Source organism: Camelina sativa, chromosome 7, assembly GCF_000633955.1.
Source record: "Camelina sativa cultivar DH55 chromosome 7, Cs, whole genome shotgun sequence".
Classification (NCBI taxonomy): Eukaryota; Viridiplantae; Streptophyta; class Magnoliopsida; order Brassicales; family Brassicaceae; genus Camelina; species Camelina sativa.
The window spans coordinates 16,104,729-16,112,483 of record NC_025691.1 but is presented as its reverse complement, the minus strand read 5'-3'; the positions used below and the strand labels follow the sequence as shown (position 1 = coordinate 16,112,483).

Sequence of the window (7,755 nt, the reverse complement as noted above, 5' to 3'; positions counted from 1 at the left end):
CGAACCGCAGTTGAACCATACCGCACTAGTAAATTTTTTGTCCCGCACTACTAAATCCACGGTTACCATTCGGACCCATAATAAACTAACGTATTTCTTTACTCCTTCAATTGTTATCAATCCCATCATTAAAAAAAAAACTCTTTTATGTTATTATTATTATTCTTATTTTAAAACTCTTTTATGTTAATTAACAAAATAAAAAGAAAAAATGTTTTAAAAATCGTATAATTATATAAGTAATTCATTTCATTGTTTAACAATCAATTTATTAATTTGCTTCAATTAAAATCCAAAATTATTTTTCCCTTAAAAAAAAACAACCTCGATATAAATAAACAAGAAAATATCCTCCACCACAGATTAATTCTCTGATCCAAAACTCTGAAAAAGTTTCGGCGGGAAGATAGAAAGGCGAACTAGGGTTTACATAGAGTAGCGAAGCAAATCCGATCGAATGCCAGAGTTCATATGGCAGGAGAAGCATCGAGCAGCCGCCAAAAGAGGCAATGACTTGTACAAGAAGAAGGCGAGAGTGGTGGATAGATGCGTTGGCAAGATCTGGGACATTGTTGGACCTACATCTTTCTCGATTGTCCCGTTTGCTTTGACTCACTCACGATTCCTATCTTTCGGGTATTTTTTTTTCTTACTCCCACCACCACGTCTCCTTCTTCAACCATTTTGAAACCCTAGCTTCTGTTCTGTTAGGATAACTCTGATTTAGTTATGCCTTTTTTTTGTTTTTCCCATTTGAATGAAACAGCAAACTTAGTGGATGATAGTGAAATTATCTGTTCAGACCTGTATAAGCTTACTATATATATATAATTTGGTTATAGTTTTGGTGACTTTTGGAATCTGATTTGATTGGTAAGTTTTGCTACGTTTGTTTTCGTTGTAAAACATTTGGTGGGTTGTAATGTAACTAACCAACTGTTTGGTTTTGAATCTCAGTGTGACAATGGCCACATAGCATGCTCTTCCGATGCCTGATAATGGAAAAAAATCTTAGAAGAAGAAGAATGTTGTAGGAACGACGACTGGAAATGTAGATGGTGATGTTGTAATCTCGGAGGCACGTTCTTCAGGAACGCTGTTAGACCTAAATCTTCTCGATTGTCCAGTTTGCTCTAAAGCACTCACTGCTCCTATCTTTCAGGTCTTGTCTTCCTACTTCCACCACTCTTCTCCTTATAAGTCGATCATGTTGATTGAAAAGTGTTGTGGTTTATGTTTATGGATGATTTTGAGTTATTATGTATAATAATAACTAACTGTGTGGTTTTAAATCTCAGTGTGACAGTGGACATTATCGCTTGTTCGTCGTGTTGTAAGAAACAGAGGTAGAAATGCAACGCTTGTAATTTACCGATCGGTAACTACCGATCCCGAATAATGGAGAGGCTTGTCGAGGCAATCATTATCCCATGCCCGAACGCCAAACATGGTTGTAGTGAGAAGTTTTATTACGGAAAAGAATTAGTCCATCAGAAAGAATGCATTTTCGCTCCGTGCTACTGTAACTGTCCTGCATTAGAGTGCAACTACAGCGGCATGTACAAGGATCTGTGTAGCCACTACGACGCCAACCACAAGTGTGGCAAAAAAAATTTCAGAAGTGGCCATGACGCTGACGCATGGGTACACGTCGATGATAAGATTCTTGTCCTTCAGGACTATCGAGATGGTCCATTGGTTGTGATTCAGTGTTTCCAGAAGCCAGAAGGAGTGTCTGGTATAGCACGGGCTTCTGCTCCAGGAGTTGGGGAGTTCTCTTTTCTACTCTCCTACTCGCGTGAAGGTGAATATTGGGCACGTGGATCAGATAAGATGAATAGGATTCAGAAAGTGAGCTTCCAAACTCCTGAGAAGTGCTTCATAACAGTTCCCATGTCTGTTTTTATGATGAAGAGTAATTATCAAAGAAGAGAAAGAAAATGAAGTCTAAGAGTAATTATCATATCAGATCCTTCGTAGGTCGTTTTGTTCATATGTCACTTGCCTGCTAATGAGAATGCATTTCTGATGTTTTTGTTTTGTAGCTACCATAATCTATGTACTCTAAAACGCATATTTGTATGGTTTGTCGTGTTACTTAATGACGTTTCGACGGCTTTAGCTTCAATCACACGTGTGACTGCTAGTCCATGTCCACCATGTACGCTGTTGCATTGAAGTTAGCTCATATGTTTCATTGATGTCCGAAAAGGATCCTAGATGATACATGTGTTGGTATTTGTTTTGTTCAATTCGATTTGGAGGACACTATAAACCCCTATCAGAGAGGAGCATTCACTGCAGAGCACTGGCTCTGTATTTCTTGTCTACCTAATTAACTACTAAACCTTTAGTGCGGAGAGGTTTTGATTGCTTTTTGTCCATATTTCCTCCTGGTTGACACACGTACGGTACGGTACATTTATGATACTTCACTCTTGAATTTGAGTTAAAAACTCCTGAACTTTGTATACAACATACGCAAGGAGAGTTTAGAATTTTGTTAATAGCTTACTTTTTTTTTATGATAACCGAGGCACATGACCTAGCATGTTTTGACAAGAAGGCTCATGGTTTTTGCGGAGAAATATTAGGAGAATCCACAAATGATAGAGCAAGTAAGAACGAATCAAATCAACAATGGTGTTGATAAGTGACTTTGTTGAAAATAAGCTTACTTCGCGGTTTTCCAGGAGCGTTTTAAGGCTGTTAACGCATCCTTGGCCAGAGAGGAGGAGTGCTGCGACAGCCTTGTGTTCAATGTTGGAAACTTTTTTTTCTCTTCTCTATTTGAGGGATCTAGTTTGAGTTTTTGCCATTTTAATTTACACGTTCTCATGAAAAGAAATCTATTTTGTAAACAACATGGGATTATTGATCATCATCCTAGACCGCGACATCTTCTACAAAACCTTTAATAAACACCAAAAATCTTCTAGACCCACGTGAAGAAGAAGGTCCTCCACCCTCTTTTAAGTTTGTGACCTCATAGTTAAAAATTAAGAAATACTAATCAAATAGAAGTATTAAATTAATTATTAACTGTATACCTTCTGGAAAAAAAATATTATTTTTACTCTTGTTAAGTTTATCAATTATGGGAGAATATATCTGAAGTATTAATATTTGTAACTCTATAATTTTTTACTACAGAAAATAATAATTTCTTGTCTGAAATGCTCTTACAAACAAAGAAAGCTTTTACAAACTTTAGCAACATATCTACCAGTTTTTCCACTTTTTCCAAATTATTTTCTTAAAGTCGAATTAGTAAAAAGTAAAAAACTTTTGATTGAAAAAATTGAACCAACCAAAATCAAAATATATCAAGTAGAATCGATGTTGTATGCTAAAGTCGTCGTACGTGTGACTGCTATTACCTAGAGAAGGAGTGTTATTATCACCTAGGGAATTACCAAATTCTGTACTTGTATGCTATTGGTACTTTGAAAGTTTGAATACTCCAGATGGTCCGTTGGTTGCAGTTCAGTTATTCAAGGAGCCAAAAGAATTGTATGTGACTATTAACTGTATAGCACCTCTTGCTCCAGGAGTTGGGGAATTCTCCTATGATCTCTCATACAACACGCTGATGGGAGGTGACAAACACATTATGACGTTTAAATCATCCGAGATGAATAGAATTCAGAAAGTAAGCTTCCAAACTCTTGAAAAGGACTTCATGTTGGTCCCTTACTATTTCCAGGGTCAGAGAGTTTCATTGAAGATGGAAATTTGCATCCACCGTTTAAAAAAATGATGAAAGAGGAGTCTCAATAAGATGAAGACTAAGAGGTGTGGCCAACTCTAATGTATTTCTGATGTTTTGTTAGCTACTTTTATACACTATGCACTCTAAACGCTACTCTTATGGCTCATCATTTTTTTTTAACTTACTGCTGTTTTTTTCTTTTCTTTTCTTTTTTTTTGTAACCTCGGATTCAGATTCCTCTGGAGAAATTATGGATATTTCTTATAATTACTCGGTAGATTACGGGTTTGTCTTCTTTTGTTTCTAGTAATATGATTGTTTATTTTGATGGCTAATTCACCATGACTAAGATGGGTAAATCTTGCTTTTGCAAGCTTTCATAAAATTGATATCTTTCTTGAAACACAATGCTTCTGAATTCTGATCATCAGGTGTGAGAACGTAGTTGCTTAAAGCCGAACACACATATTCACATTTACAAAGACGAGAATTCTCTGTTTGTTGTCCTCTGGCTCCTTGCAGATTCTGTGTTTGATTTTGGATTGGTTAATTTAGTCCTAGGTTTTTTTATTCTGTCTTTCTCCCTGCAGGACGTATAGAAGCAAAATGTATTAGAATACTAGAAAGTAGCCCACGCGTCGTGGGTTATGTATGCATTATTAATTTGAAATAAAAAATAAATTTCCTATTCAATTGTATATGAAAATATATATGTAATTGAAAATATATGTATTGGAAATTAAATTTTATAATATTACGGTTTAACTACAATATTTTAATATATATTTGTTATATAATGCTTCATAAAAGAATCATTTTGAGATAAAGAAAAAAAAGTTAAAGTATACAGCATTGTTGAAAATATTGATACAATATGTTACTATAATAATAGGACCATTGTTTTAGTTACCGTAAAATCAATTTAATTTGGTATTTTCGTTTAAGTAATTAAGATATATTATATTTATTTACATTTTTGTTTTTTTTGGAAAAAAACTAAAAGTATTCTATTAAGAAAATTTTAAGACCTTACTATATAAGTACTTTGATAGATAATTTAATGATGTTATATATATTAATTTTACTTTAATCATCTAACAGTAATACTTAACAACAAATATTTTAAAAGAAATACTCTCTCTTGTAATCGATTTTCAATAATATCCTTATATATATACAAAATAACTAAATTCTAAACCCTAAACTCCAAATACTAAACATACTAAACATTATCTCTCCATCACTCTTGAATTAATTTGCCTCATTTTTTTTGTTTTGTGACTGATTTCATAAATAAAAGATTTAACTTTTATAAATTTTATACTATGGAGTATTGATGTACCATTTTTTCCATTGCTTTCTTTTTACAACTCACTTTATCTCTGTATAATTAACTTTTATTTTGTTCGGTCCAAACATTTGAAGTGCCTTTTATATGCCTCCATCTTCATGGATAGTGATTCTCCACAATCCAGCCTGGTCAATTTGTAACATGAAACATAATCCCTTTCATCCAACAAAATGAAAATGTTGCCACAAATCATTGTCCAGCCTTCTTTCCATTTATCATTTTTTTTGTCAATATTGAATCCACAAGGCCCGATTCATATTCAGTCCCTACTACGCGGAATAACGCGACTAAGTGGAATTGAACTCTGGTGGGATCCATCGCAGAGACGGTGCTGTAACCACTTAACTAAAAACACTTCCCATCATTGAAAATTTTAAACAATAGATAGTTTAAAAAAAATGTGGGACTGTATTAAATGGTTATATTAGACAATACTCCCGCTGTTCCTGATTAATCTATATTTTAGGATCTTCAAACATATTAAGAAAACATATTAAAAACTGACTTTACTTGCATTATTTTTTTGTGATTAACAAATTTCAACCAATAATATTCAGTTTTTGTTTGAAGTTTACAATTTATCATCAATTTCAAATTTCAACTTATTAAAAATATATAGAAAACCTAAAAATTGTTTTTTTGTGCAACATTTGTTTTTCTCTAGAAAATGGAGTAATAAGGAATGGATGGAGTAGAATTTAGTGAGAAAATATATTGTGACTATTATAATATACATATTATTTGGTGGCTTTAAAACATAATATAAATTTGTGGTCTAAGGTTGTTTAGTCTGCTTGTCCTCCAGAACTCGCTTGGCCTCTTTCTCGATAAGATGTTAAAACAAACACATAAACCTAAAATAAAGATGTTTAACTAATCCTCAGAAAAGTTGAAAATAATGTCTACATATATACAAACCAAGAGTAAATTTTGATTAAAAAGTAAATAAAGGAATTCATATTAAAATATAGTTAATCATTTTTTTAAGAACCTACGTTCTTGTATCTTGAGAAGACTTTAGCTGAGTTTTTAATATCCATTGATCCCATTCCATGGCTTCTATATGATACAGTTCTGCTAGCTTCAATAAGCTATAAATCTACAAATTTGGTTAAGAAAATGGGAAACAAAATTATTTTACAAAATGTACCTTGTCAATCCATCTATGTACCTATGGCTACATCTATTTGAATGTTAGATAGATGTTACTCTTAGGTTCAAAATATTTTATTAACAGTTACAAATTTGGGAATTATGGAATTTGGTGTCAGAACTTTTGTAACATAAATATTTGCAACGGAAATATTTTCATTAGACTAAATACAGTTAAAAGCATGGTTATTGAAATTATAAATACGCATCTTCTTTAATGCATGGTGAAAGCATAACCCGCTACATGATAATTTTAGATTTTGTATCATATATATATTATAAGATTTTATTATAAAATAATCTAATTTTGTTTGACAAAAGAACTTAAGATATAAAAGTGGATTTAAAAATATATGTCAATTGTACCAATATTGATAAGAGAAGTATGATTATTTGGAATTGAAAATAGTATAAATTTGTTTTAAGAAAAAATGAAAATAAAAGATGACAGGTGTCACTAAAAGAGAATGCCAAATGTCATAATGTGAGTATAAGTTAGAAAAAATCTTCTTATATTATATAAGACTAGAAGTCATCTCGTGCTATGCACGAGTTTAGCTTACATTGTTTTTGAATTTTAGTAATTTGAGAAAATTTTAGCTTCTTATTAGCTTACATTAATAACATGATTTTTTAAACATAGTAACATACAATTTTTCTTTTTATAATCGTTTGAATTTTTTTTTTGGTTTAAGAATGAAGACTAATAAAAAGCTAAATTTATAATGGAGAGACTCATATGTATCTATCGAATAAGAAAATTTTTAGCCTGTTTTACCACAAATATCCAAAAGAAAAAAATATAGATTCTAAAATATAAGAAAGGAACAAAACCTAACATGTTCAACATATTGAACCATGATAATTCATCTTTTTTTTTCTTGATGTAGAAGTATTAACACAATCAACAAACACATGAACACTGAAATTAAAATAAAAAATGGTTCAAGGCCCCGCCCATAGACCAAGCAACTAAAGCCAAGGATTAGGGCATCAAAAATGTTGGGGCATATTTTACACCAAAAGTTTTAGGTATTTTATGTAGGAAAAAAAATTATAAGTTCAAGTTTTATGTAAGAAAATATTATATTTACAGATGAAGTTTTATTAGTTTTATGTGAAAAACTATCGCATCTTTTGAATTGTTGGTGAATGAGCATTAGATTAATGCGTGAATGAGCATTTGATTAAACTTGTTGTTAATGAGTTATAAAGTATAATTTAATCTCGAGAAAGAAATTTTAAACTCTAGTACAAAAAATTTCCATATTTGAAGAGTTTTAAAATAATAATGAGTGATTAAGCAATATTATATTTATTTTCATATATATATACATATATATATATACTAAACATGAAACCATCAATGTTTTTAAATCTAAATGCATGTTTTCATGGCTTATTGTTTCTTTTAATGCTGTTTCTTTCTCTAATCATCGAGATTTACTCACATGTCAGACATTTTAGATGATATTATCATAACCATACATTTTTTTTAATTTTATTACTATCATATTTCAGATCTATTTTCTATACCCAA

The 7,755-nt window shown here is 31.5% G+C and overlaps 1 pseudogene; it reads left to right on the top strand.

Moving 5' to 3' along the window:
- LOC109125453 lies at positions 458–3,760 on the top strand (annotated as a pseudogene).